The sequence below is a fragment of the Bufo bufo genome, chromosome 4 (genome assembly GCF_905171765.1).
Source record: "Bufo bufo chromosome 4, aBufBuf1.1, whole genome shotgun sequence".
NCBI classification, from domain to species: domain Eukaryota; kingdom Metazoa; phylum Chordata; class Amphibia; order Anura; family Bufonidae; genus Bufo; species Bufo bufo.
Window position 1 is genome coordinate 613,088,095 of NC_053392.1, and position 14,241 is coordinate 613,102,335.

A 14,241-nucleotide genomic window follows, 5' to 3' on the forward strand; every position below is an offset into this window, starting at 1 on the left:
TCCTTAAAAAGTGGGTTTTGGAAAATTTCAGAAAAATTTCAAGATTTGCTTCTAAACTTCTAAGCCTTGTAACGACCCCAAAAAATGAAAAGGCATTCCCAAAATGATACAAACATAAAGTATACATATAGGGAATGTAAATTAATAACTATTTTTGGAGGTATTACTATGTATATTAGAAGTAGAGAAATTGAAACTTGGAAATTTGCAAATGTTTCCCCATTTTTGATAAATTTGGTATTTGTTTATAAATAAAAATACATTTTTTTGACTCCATTTTACCAGTGTCATAAAGTACAATATGTGACGAAAAAACATTCTCAGAATGGCCTGGATAAGTAAAAGCGTTTAAAAGTTATTCACACATAAAGTGACACTGGTCAAAAAATGGCCTGGTCCTTAAGGTGAAAATGAGCCTGGTCCTTAAGGTGTTAAGAACAAGACCCCTTATTAGAGTGGGATATTGGTGGTGGAGCAGTTTATTTTCCACCTCTGATACTAAACACTATAGAATTCTTAAGCGGTCTGTGTGAGAGAGGGGGAACCATGGGGTGAGGTCTGTGTGAGAGAGGGGAACCATGGGGCGAGGTCTGTGTGAGAGAGGGGAACCATGGGGTGAGGTCTGTGTGAGAGAGGGGAACCATGGGGTGAGGTCTGTGTGAGAGAGGGGGAACCATGGGGAGCGGTCTGTGTGAGAGAGGGGGAACCATGGGGAGCGGTCTTTGTGAGAGAGGGGGAACCATGGGGAGCGGTCTGTGTGAGAGAGGGGGAACTATGGGGAGCGGTCTGTGTGAGAGAGGGGAACCATGGGGTGAGGTCTGTGTGAGAGAGGGGAACCATGGGGAGAGGTCTGTGTGAGAGAGGGGGAACCATGGGGAGCAGTCTGTGTGAGAGAGGGGGAACCATGGGGAAGAGGTCTGTGTGAGAGAGGGGGAACCATGGGGAGCGGTCTGTCTGAGAGAGGGGGAACCATGCGAAAGAGGTCTGTGTGAGAGAGGGGGAACCATGGAGAGCGGTCTGCGTGAGAGAGGGGGAACCATGGGGAAGAGGTCTGTGTGAGAGACGGGGAACCATGGAGAGCGGTCTGCGTGAGAGAGGGGGAACCATGGGGAGAGGTCTGTGTGAGAGAGGGGGAACCATGGGGAGAGGTCTGTGTGAGAGAGGGGGAACCATGGGGAGCGGTCTGTGTGAGAGAGGGGGAACCATGGGGAGAGGTCTGTGTGAGAGAGTGGGGAACCATGGGGAGCGGTCTGTGTGAGAGAGGGGGAACCATGGGGAGCGGTCTGTGTGAGAGAGAGGAACCATGGGGAGCGGTCTGTGTGAGAGAGGGGGAACCATGGGGAACGGTCTGTGTGAGAGAGGGGGAACCATGGGGAGCGGTCTGTGTGAGAGAGGGTGAACCATGGGGAGCGGTCTGTGTGAGAGAGGGGGAACCATGGGGAGAGGTCTGTGTGAGAGAGGGGGAACCATGGGGAGAGGTCTGTGTGAGAGAGGGGGAACCATGGGGAGCGGTCTGTGTGAGAGAGGGGGAACCATGGGGAGAGGTCTGTGTGAGAGAGGGGGAACCATGGGGAGAGGTCTGTGTGAGAGAGGGGGAACCATGGGGAGCGGTCTGTGTGAGAGAGGGGGAACCATGGGGAAGAGGTCTGTGTGAGAGAGGGGGAACCATAGGGAGCGGTCTGTGTGAGAGAGGGGGAACCATGGGGAGCGGTCTGTGTGAGAGAGGGGGAACCATGGGGAAGAGGTCTGTGTGAGAGAGGGGGAACCATGGGGAGCGGTCTGTCTGAGAGAGGGGGAACCATGCGAAAGAGGTCTGTGTGAGAGAGGGGGAACCATGGAGAGCGGTCTGCGTGAGAGAGGGGGAACCATGGGGAAGAGGTCTGTGTGAGAGAGGGGGAACCATGGAGAGCGGTCTGCGTGAGAGAGGGGGAACCATGGGGAGAGGTCTGTGTGAGAGAGGGGGAACCATGGGGAGAGGTCTGTGTGAGAGAGGGGGAACCATGGGGAGCGGTCTGTGTGAGAGAGGGGGAACCATGGGGAGAGGTCTGTGTGAGAGAGTGGGGAACCATGGGGAGCGGTCTGTGTGAGAGAGGGGGAACCATGGGGAGCGGTCTGTGTGAGAGAGAGGAACCATGGGGAGCGGTCTGTGTGAGAGAGGGGGAACCATGGGGAACGGTCTGTGTGAGAGAGGGGGAACCATGGGGAGCGGTCTGTGTGAGAGAGGGTGAACCATGGGGAGCGGTCTGTGTGAGAGAGGGGGAACCATGGGGAGCTGTCTGTGTGAGAGAGGGGGAACCATGGGGAGAGGTCTGTGTGAGAGAGGGGGAACCATGGGGAGCGGTCTGTGTGAGAGAGGGGGGAACCATGGGGAAGAGGTCTGTGTGAGAGAGGAAGAACCATGGAGAGCGGTCTGTGTGAGAGAGGGGGAACCATGGGGAGAGGTCTGTCTGAGAGAGGGGGAACCATGGGGAAGAGGTCTGTGTGAGAGAGGAAGAACCATGGAGAGCGGTCTGTGTGAGAGAGGGGGAACCATGGGGAGAGGTCTGTGTGAGAGAGGGGGAACCATGGGGAGCGGACTGTGTGAGAGAGGGGGAATCATGGGGAGCGGTCTGTGTGAGAGAGGGGGAATCATGGGGAGCGGTCTGTGTGAGAGAGGGGAACCATGGGGAGCGGACTGTGTGAGAGAGGGGGAATCATGGGGAGCGGTCTGTGTGAGAGAGGGGGAACCATGGGGAGCGGTCTGTGTGAGAGAGGAGGGAACCATAGGGAGCGGACTGTGTGAGGGGGGGGACCACTGGGAGCGGTTTTACCCATTTCCTTCTGGTCTCTGCTGTATGATGGAAGAGACTACAGTAAATTATCTCTACCCCCCTACCCCAAAAAATCAGAACACTTAGCTAATTTTCACCACCACTAATCTCAGATTCACATGTGACCTAAACCTCTCATGAACCCATACATTCTAAGCATTACCTATCTGCAGACATTATAATCTAATGACTACAGGACCGTTGATGATGTCATGGTCATGTGATCAGTCACATGAGGGGAGGAGTAAAGCAGTAAAGGCTTTTCACTTTTTATCCATTCCTGTCATGTGACCAGTATGACATCATCCAAGGTCCTACAGCCACTAAACATTTCCTCCATCCCATGTACCTGATCACATGACTGTGACATCATCGCAGGTCCTGCAGCCCCAGGAGGTGAGATCTGCAGGTCAGTTGTTGGTCGGGGGATGTGGGACTTGGTTCTGGGTTTATTAGAATGGAGCGGTTCTATAGGTGATATATAGTGTTGACCGAGCACAATGGAAGTCAATGGGAGAACCCGAGCATTAAACCAGGCACCCCTGCTCTGAAGAGGGGAGGACGTCTGGTTCACAGGAAAAGGTCAGAAATTGATGGAAACACCACTGAAATGGTTCGGGAACAGCATGGGGAGGAGGTCTGGATGCATCTTGTACTCGCAGGTCTCTGCTGGTGTCACGACTATGGTCATGGTCGTGACTCTTAGAGCCGCATGCAGTTGCCAGTGGCCAGGTTTGGTTGTTTACCGCAGGTGAGGGCTGTTAGTTGGTAGCCTCACATGCGGTTGCCGCTGGCAACATGGTGTTGTTGGCAGTGTAGCAGCCTGAGCTTGTTGCTAGGCGGCTCGCTGTCAACGTATGCGGTTGCCTCCGGCAACGTGTGTTTGTATGTGTGCACTTTCTCTGTTTGGTATGCACGGGGTTAAGGTGTGTTTGCTAGGTCTGGTGTGTCTGACCTCAGGCCTCCTTATATGTTGGTGTGGTGGAGCCTGAGGTCAGTTTTGATTTTGTTGTCAGTCTGTGTAGGAGCTTTGCTCCCTGGCTGAATGTTCCTGTCTGTGTGAGCCATCCTTATTTATTATACTGTTTCCCTTGCTCCGTGTGTCCCCTCCAGCGTGTTTCTGTTTTCCCTCTCCCACCTGGTGTATGTTGTTATGGTGTGGGCCTTGTTTGGAGGTTATTGTGTTGTAGTGTGTTTCTTCCTAAAGGGGGCTGCTTTCCTGGAGGGGTTTAAGCAAACATCTAGACAGTGCGTTTCCGGTCCATCTCGTTGGCGGCAGGTAAGTTCTGGTAACCTAGGTTGTCTATTGCCTTTTGTTACTTACCTGTCGTTCGGCTGTGAATCCTGTCTAGTTGGTGGCCAGCTGCTGGGCTTCTGGAGACACCATGCATCCGTTGTGCTGGATGAATGGGTGGTCTCTGCCCTGTCTTCAGGCTTAGGGCATAGCAGGGATACCTAGGGTTCTAGGTTTGAGAGCATGAGCCCCCTTACCTTCTGAGGCGGCTCATGCATTAGGAGTTTAGGGAGATCTTCAGGATCGCGTTAGGAGGTGTCCTGTTCACTGTTCCCTGCTTTCCTGCGTTGTAGCGAACGCCGAGGCACGGTGGGGGGTTCCCCCCACTCCCCGCCGTGACAGCTGGGAACGATGTTGTCCGAGTAGTACGCCACTTTTACAGACTGGCAATAATACGCACAAAACCGAAGAAAAAATTGATTTTAGAGGAAAAATTGTTATAAAACGTTCCTTCCTGTATATTTACTTGTATATAAAGTGCAAGTGCTGCCGAAAATTACAAGGAAGAGGCACTCCGAATACAACCTGTATATCACATAAAGGAGGGCCTCATTCACATTGTGGTACAATTGTTCAGGTAGTGGGACTCCTACACTCATAAAGCCTATGCACTAAGTGAAAGGGCTGCCAAAAATTACAAGGAATCGGCACTACAATACATCCTTTATTACACATAAAGGAGGGCATCATACACAGCCTTGAAAAATTATTATTGATGGCCTGCTGGTGACCCTCAAAAACATTTGGAGCAAGGGCCTGCTGATCTGACCATCTAAAACATGGGCGAGGGCCTGCTGCCGCTTTGGTGACTCTAGATAACCTGGGGACGATCGCACGTCCCCGTGACAACGACGTTCCATTTGGATGTCTGCCCTATCAACTCTCGATGTTATTTTCAGCCCAAACCATGGTGACCATGGGTTACGGGGGAATTATGGTTTGATTCCGGAGAGGGAGCCTAAGAAACAGCTATGGCTACCACATCCAAGCAAGGCAGCATGCGCGCAAATTACCTATTAGGTATAATTAAGTGAGGGCCTGCAGGTGATCTGACCCTGTAAAAGATTTTAGGTGAGGGCCTGCTGGTGAGCTGACCCTGTAAAACATTATATGCGAGGGCCTGCATGTAAGCTGACCCTGTAAAACATTATTTGCGAGGGGATGCAGGTGAGCTGACCCTCTAAAAAATTTAATGCGAGGGCCTTCAGGTGAGCTGACCCAGTAAAAGATTATAGGTGAGGGTCTGCTGGTGAGCTGCCCCTATAAAAAATTATATGCGAGGGCCTGCATGTAAGCTGACCCTGTAAAACATTATATGCGAGGGCATTATATGTGACGAATAAGCATGTTGATATGATGGAAGAGTAGAAGGAGGATGAGAAAAAGGAAGATTCAACCATGTACCCTTGTTTGTGGTGGAAGGGGTACATGGGAATACAGTGCATTCAGTACATTATAAATAACACATTTAAAGTGCCTTTATGTTCAGCAGCTTTCCCCTGGTGATGTCGAGAAGTCATGTTCAATCCAGGCCCTGTCAGCATTTTCAGTTGATAGGCGGATACGCTTATCTGTTATAATGCCACCAGCAGCACTAAATATACGCTCAGACAAAACGTTGGCGGCAGGGCAGGCCAGCACCTCCAAAGTGTAGAGCGCAAGTTCGTGCCACGTGTTTAGCTTGGACACCCAGTAGTTGTAAGGCACTGAGGACGCTGACACAGTCTGCTATGTACTCCTTCACCATCTTCCAAAATGTTTCCCTCCTTGTGACACTAGGCCACGCATCAGGGTTAGGGTGCTGGCGGGGTGTCATGAAACTGTCCCAGGCTTTGGAGAGTGTTGCCCTGCCTCTGTTGGAACTGCTGTGTGTTCCCCTCGTCTCCCGTCCTCGGTTGCCCAAGGAACTACGGACTCTGCAGCCAGCGTTGTCAGATGGAAATTTTTGGAGCAATTTTTCAACATGGATCTTCTGGTATTGCACCGTTTTGCTTGTCCTCTCCACCAGAGTAAAGAGAGATGAGAAGTTCTCGGGGGTCGAGAAGGGTGAACACACAGTAATCCATGTTGTCTAAAATGCGTATAACGAGCGGGTCGTGGGAAAGGCAGCCATGTGTGCCAGAGTACCAACAGGCAAGACTTCGCTGTTGTCATCAGGAGGATCACTCTCAATCTCTTTATCCTCCTTTGCCCCCCACACTGAACAGATGGAATTAAATTTCCATGGGTACTAACCTCTGTAGCGGAGGCCACCGTCTCTTGCTCCTCCTCCTCTTCATTGTCCAATTCGCGCTGAGAAAACAAACTGAAGGTGGTCTGGCTATCACCCAGTGTAATGTCTTCCCACATTTCCACCTCTTCTACGTGCAAAGCATCGGCCTTAATTGTGAGCAGCGAGTGTTTGAGTAGACACAGAAGTGGGATTGTTACGCTGATAATAGCGGCATCGCCGCTCACCATCTGTGTTGATTGCTCAAAGTTTTTTAAAACCTCAGAGGTCAGACATCCATGCCCACTCCTCGCTTGTCAATAGCGGAAGCTGACTGGAAAGGCGACGACCATGTTGCAGCTGGTATTCCACTACTGCCCTCTGCTGCTCACAAAGCCTGGCCAACATGTGGAATGTCGAGTTCCAGCGCGTGCTCACGTCGCACAACAGCCGGTGAGCTGGCAATTTCAAGCGCTGCGGCAGTGTTGACAGACCGGCTGAAGCTGTCGGTGACTTGCAGAAATGTGCACACCTGCGGCACAACTTCACCAGTAGCTCAGGCAACTTGGGGTAGGTTTTGAGAAACCTCTGAACCACAAGGTTGAACACGTGGGCTAGCTTGCCTAGCCCACGTGTTCAACCTTGTGGTTCAACGGTTTCTCAAAACCTACCCGAATGCGGATGTGTCTGAGCTTACCGAGCTCCAAAGCCGCCACCAAGTTACGGCCATTATCAGACACAATCATGGCTGGTTCTAGGTTGAGTGGCGAGAGCCACAGCTCAGTCTGGTCTCTTATCCCCTGACCTCAATTGGTTCTAAAAATAGTGAATGTGGCCGTAAAGACCATTTACACAGCCAGATAATTACAATAAATGGCCACTTGAGCGATCAGTCAGTCCTTACGATCATTCATGCAGCTGTTCATTTCCACCTCTTTACACAGGACGATGCACTGCCGACAAACATTCATATGAAAGATGCAATGTATAGTGTGCTATCAGTAATCCTTAATGGAGTTGTCTTATCATAGGAATGTATTCCCTACACATAGGACAAAAGATAAGTATCTGATTGGTGGGGGTCTGACCACTGGGATCCCCACCAATCACAAGTATGAGGTGCCAGAATGTATGAACCGGTGGTCACACTATTCAACTCTATGGGACTGACAAAGAGAAGCTGAATACAGAGCTCGGCGATCTCCGGCAGTCCCATGTAGTTGATCGGAGCAGAAGCATAAATGTGTCACCACCGCTCTATACACTCTTACACCTTATTCTTGTGATTCGTGGCGATCCGAGCGGTTGAACCTCCACCGATCAGATTTACTGATTACTCACTTTACTTCATGTAAGATGTTCTTCTAAACACAATTTTGCTCTCAATCCGCAATGTTTCCCTCAGGTTTTCTAGTTTTCTTTTAAAAGACAATGGTCTTTTCGTTCAATGACCCACCAAGGATGGAGAAGGACAGAGACCACATGGCTGCGAGGATATTAGACCTCACCCTGGAGATCATCTCCTTGATAACTGGAGAGGTGAGAGTCTCACATGACATCACTCTTATCTCTCTAGTAATAAACCAGGGAAATGACTAGAAAGATGAAGGATTCTTAGAATCTCTGTAGTGATCGGCGTCTCCCCATACACAGGATTACAAGATAGTGAAGAAGTCGTCTGGTGAGTGTGTGACACCCCGTGTGTCAGGAGGATGGAGCAAGACCCAGAGCCCAATCACCGAGCCTCCACCTCATTCCCTGATACATGAGCAGAAGATCCTAGAACTTACCACCAGGATCACTGAGCTGCTGAGCGGAGAGGTGAGCGCTGCTGGGAATGCTGGGACATTATACAATAACGCCAAGGGAGGGGTCTGGTAATGACTGTGTCCTTGTGTTGTCAGGTTCCTATAAGGTGTCAGGATGTCGCTGTCTATTTTTCCATGGAGGAGTGGGAGTATTTAGAAGAACACAAGGATCTGTACAAGGACATCATGATGGAGAATCCCCAGTCCCTCACATCACCGGGTAAGAGGAGACCTTCCATAACTGTAGAGGAGAGAACAGTTATGAGGGTCAGATTCCTCCATCATCTGATCATCACATATAGACAATGTATTCAGTCACTGTGTGTATTTCCTATAGATGGATCCAGTCAGAGAAATCCACCAGAGAGATGTCCCAGTCCTCCATATTCCCAGGACTGTCCAGAGGAGAAACCAAATATCCCACTGGATCATCAGGTAGATGTGTAGTGTCCCACTAGGTAATTGTGGGCACTACACAAGGGTTAATATAGTCATTGTATGTTATATGATGTTTTATGTCATTTTCCTGTATATCTGTGTATCAGGCCTGTTAGGGTGTAGTACTTCCTCCTAGGCTGTAGAGGGAGCTAGGGAACCCCTAATATATATAGTTAGGCCCAGACAGGGAAAGGGCAGTGTAGTCCAGGAGGCTAGTGAGTGCAGTCTAGCCTGCCTGAGGTTCTTGAGCCAGAGTTAGCTCAGAAGTTGTTACCAGGGGAAGAGTTGCCTCCTGAGAAGAGACCTGCAGTTCCTACAAAGTACAGTGCAGAGCAGAAGTGTTTCCAGCCAGACAAGAGAGCTCAAGGGCAGAGAAATCTATTTAATGCAAGGAGATATATACCTGAGGAAGTTTCTTTACCAAGGATAAATCCACCATTAGCGCATACGGGCCTTGGGATCAAGACAGACAGGAGTTCTGAGGAATAGTGCACAGGATTTCTGAGGAAAAGGTGCAGCCTGATCTGTGAGTGTATTTAACCCTCTGAGTATCTTGCAAGAACATTGTTGCCTGCCATTACTGTAAAAGCCTGCTTGTGATTGACTGCTTCTGTCATATGGAAATGAACCTAAAGAACTGTTTATAGTTGACTGTTTCAGTAAGGAACGTTTTGGTTCACTGCAACAATGTGTTCCTCAGTCATTAATACTATAAGTCGGTTTGCCACCGTTACCGGCACTGGCGTCACGAACTTAAAGGGACCTTGCCACCGGCGCATTAAACCTGCAACACCCAGGGCCCCTCACCTACCATCAGCCTGGTCCCTATACATAGAGAGTGCCCCAGAGGACTTCTGTGCCAGCCTCTCCATCACAGGGTCTCCCTACAAACTGTGAGTAACCAAGAGCAACCCTCAATTGCCCAGTAACCGTGACCTCACATTCGCAAAACCCTGCAGGGCTGCGTACTGCAGATGAAGCTGAGGTTTCTACAAATCCTCTATAGACTGATGTAATGGAGCTTTCTACTGACCTCCCCCAGCAGCAGTGGAGTATACTGTACGCTCCATCTACTGACCTCCCCCAGCAGTGGAGTATACTGTACGCTCCATCTACTGACCTCCCCCAGCAGTGGAGTATACTGTACGCTCCATCTACTGACCTCCCCCAGCAGCAGTGGAGTATACTGTACGCTCCGTCTACTGACCTCCCCCAGCAGCAGTGGAGTATACTGTACGCTCCATCTACTGACCTCCCCCAGCAGCAGTGGAGTATACTGTACGCTCCATCTACTGACCTCCCCCAGCAGCAGTGGAGTATACTGTACGCTCCATCTACTGACCTCCCCCAGCAGTGGAGTATACTGTACGCTCCATCTACTGACCTCCCCCAGCAGCAGTGGAGTATACTGTACGCTCCATCTACTGACCTCCCCCAGCAGCAGTGGAGTATACTGTACGCTCCATCTACTGACCTCCCCCAGCAGCAGTGGAGTATACTGTACGCTCCATCTACTGACCTCCCCCAGCAGCAGTGGAGTATACTGTACGCTCCGTCTACTGACCTCCCCCAGCAGCAGTGGAGTATACTGTACGCTCCATCTACTGACCTCCCCCAGCAGTGGAGGAGTATACTGTACGCTCCATCTACTGACCTCCCCCAGCAGTGGAGTATACTGTACGCTCCGTCTACTGACCTCCCCCAGCAGCAGTGGAGTATACTGTACGCTCCGTCTACTGACCTCCCCCAGCAGTGGAGTATACTGTACGCTCCGTCTACTGACCTCCCCCAGCAGTGGAGTATACTGTACGCTCCGTCTACTGACCTCCCCCAGCAGCAGTGGAGTATACTGTACGCTCCATCTACTGACCTCCCCCAGCGGTGGAGTATACTGTACGCTCCGTCTACTGACCTCCCCCAGCAGTGGAGTATACTGTACGCTCCATCTACTGACCTCCCCCAGCGGTGGAGTATACTGTACGCTCCGTCTACTGACCTCCCCCAGCAGTGGAGTATACTGTACGCTCCATCTACTGACCTCCCCCAGCAGTGGAGTATACTGTACGCTCCATCTACTGACCTCCCCCAGCAGCAGTGGAGTATACTGTACGCTCCGTCTACTGACCTCCCCCAGCAGCAGTGGAGTATACTGTACGCTCCATCTACTGACCTCCCCCAGCAGCAGTGGAGTATACTGTACGCTCCATCTACTGACCTCCCCCAGCAGTGGAGTATACTGTACGCTCCATCTACTGACCTCCCCCAGCAGTGGAGTATACTGTACGCTCCATCTACTGACCTCCCCCAGCAGCAGTGGAGTATACTGTACACTCCATCTACTGACCTCCCCCAGCAGTGGAGTATACTGTACGCTCCATCTACTGACCTCCCCCAGCAGTGGAGTATACTGTACGCTCCATCTACTGACCTCCCCCAGCAGCAGTGGAGTATACTGTACGCTCCGTCTACTGACCTCCCCCAGCAGCAGTGGAGTATACTGTACGCTCCATCTACTGACCTCCCCCAGCAGCAGTGGAGTATACTGTACGCTCCATCTACTGACCTCCCCCAGCAGCAGTGGAGTATACTGTACGCTCCATCTACTGACCTCCCCCAGCAGCAGTGGAGTATACTGTACGCTCCGTCTACTGACCTCCCCCAGCAGCAGTGGAGTATACTGTACGCTCCATCTACTGACCTCCCCCAGCAGTGGAGTATACTGTACGCTCCATCTACTGACCTCCCCCAGCAGTGGAGTATACTGTACGCAGGGGCGTAACTAGAGGTGACTGGGCCCCACAGCAAATTTTTGTATAGGGCCCCCCCCCCCCCGTGTAAACCCCGCTCCTTTGGCACGATCTAGACCAGACCAGGCTGCCACGCCATCCTTTTCCTATTATATATATTATATACACACACACACACTCTATCTGTCATCTAGTGTCATTCTATCATACTGTTGTGGGGGCCGTCTCAAAGTCTTAGGCCCCTTTGACACGGGTGACACTTCCGCACGGGTGCAATGCGTGATGTGAACACATTGCACCCGCACTGAATCCGGACCCACTCACTTCTATGGGGCTGTGCACATGATCAGTGATTTTCACGCATCACTTGTGCGTTGCGTAAAAATCGCAGCATGCTCTATATTCTGCGTTTTTCACGTAGCGCAGGCCCCACAGAAGTGAATGGGGTTGCGTGAAAATCACATTGCATCCGCAAGCATTGCGGATGCAATGCGATTTTCACGGATAGTTGCTAGGAGATGATGGGGACCCGAACTTTATTATTTTCCCTTATAACATGGTTATAAGGGAAAATAATAGCATTCTTAATACAGAATGCTAAGTAACATGTGGCTTGAGGGGTTAAAAAATAATAAAATATTTAATTATTCACCTCATCCACTTGATCGCGCAGCCCGGCTCGTCGTCTTTCAGGACCTGGCAGGAAAAGTACCTTTGGTGACGTCACCTTCATTCAGCAGGACCTGCGCCGACGTCGCCACGCTCACCACCAGGTTGCTAGGAGATGTTGTTTGTAAACTTTTAGTTTTTTATCACGTGCATGAAAAACGCATCAAAACGCATTGCACCTGCGCAGAAAAAACTGAACGCAATCGTAGACAATACTGACTGAACTTGCTTGAAAAAAGGTGCGAGTTTCACTGAATGCACCCTGAACGCATCTGGAGCCAACCCATATCGTTCGTGTGAAAGGGGCCAGCCATTCCCGTATTGCGGACTGCATATGCGGATCAGCAATAAATGGGCACCCTTCCGTGTGCGAAACGGAATGACGGAACGGAACACTACATAAGCACTACGCAGTGCTTCCGTGGGGTTACATTCCGCACTTCCGTTCCACCAAAAGATAGAACATGTCCATTTTGCAGAATTGTGCTTTCCTGGGTAATATACCCGGAGAGGTGAAGATGACGTCACCCTACACTGTATGTACAGCACAGGATGACCCCTGCTGTAGGAGAGGTGAAGATGACGTCACCCTACACTGTATGTACAGCACAGGATGACCCCGGCTGTAGGAGAGGCGTCCATTCTATGTATTGCTGCAGGGCTGACACCGACTGTAGTCTGTCCCCATGGTCTGAGCCCCTGGTAACCAGTGGAGTAGCTAGAAATGACTGGGCCCCACAGCAAATTTTTAGACGGGCAGGCAGGCGTCATACAGTGGCATCTGATTCTTTAACATACATGTGTTTTTACTGGACTATGACGTACACGATACAGAAATGCAGTGCTCCACGTTCTTGTATCCTGCACAATCCGGTAAAAAAAATGGATACTTTTTTTTTTTTTTGCAATGAAACTCTATGGTGAACGGATGTCACTGTCATGGCATCAGTATGAGGCATCCGAATACGTTTTTTTGTATATACTAAACGGATGGGAAAAACGTGATGTGAACCCAGCCTTAACCCCTTAAGGACTCAGCCCTATTTCACCTTAAGGACTTGGCCATTTTTTGCAAATCTGACCAGTGTCACTTTAAGTGCTCATAACTTTAAAACGCATTGACTTATCCAGGCCGTTCTGAGATTGTTTTTTCGTCACATATTGTACTTCATGACACTGCTAAAATTGGGTCAAAAAAGTTAATTTTTTTGCATAAAAAAATACCATATTTACCAAAAATTTAGAGAAATTATCAAATTTCAAACTTTCAGTTTCTCTACTTCAGTAATACATAGTAATACCCCCAAAAATTGTGATTACTTTACATTCCCCATATGTCTACTTCATGTTTGTAGCATTTTGGGATTGATATTTTATTTTTTGGGGATGTTATAAGGCTTAGAAGTTTAGAAGCAAATCTTGAAATTTTTCAGAAATTTACAAAAACCCAATTTTTAGGGACCACTACAGCTCTGAAGTCACTTTGCGAGGCTTACATAATAGAAACCGCCCAAAAATGACCCCATTCTATAAACTACACCCCTCAAGGTATTCAAAACTGATTTTACAAACTTCATTAACACTTTAGGTGTTGCACAAGAGTTATTGGCAAATGGGGATGAAATTTGCGAATTTCTTTTTTTTGCCTAATTTTCCATTTTAACCCATTTTTTCCACTAACAAAGCAAGGGTTAACAGCCAAACAAGACTGTATCTTTATTGCCCTGACTCTGCCGTTTACAGAAACACCCCATATGTGACCGTAAACTACTGTACGGGCACACAGTAGGGCGTAGAGGGAAAGGTGCGCCGTATGGTTTTTGGAAGCCAGATTTTGCTGGACTGGTTTTTTGACACCATGTCCCATTTGAAGCCCCCCTGATGCACCCCTAGAGTAGAAACTCCATAAAAGTGACCCCATCTAAGAAACTACACCCCTCAAGGTATTCAAAACAGATTTTACAAACTTTGTTAACCCTTTAGGTGTTGCACAAGATTTAATGGAAAATAGAGATACAATTTCAAAATTTCACTTTTTTGGCAGATTTTCCATTTTAATATTTTTTTTCCAGTTACAAAGCAAGGGTTAACAGCCAAACAAAACTCATTATTTATGGCCCTGATTCTGTAGTTTACAGAAACACCCCATATGTGGTCGTAAACCGCTGTACGGGCACACGGCAGGGCGCAGAAGGAAAGGAATGCCATACGGTTTTTGGAAGGCAGATTTTGCTGGACTGGTTTTTTTGACACCATGTCCCATTTG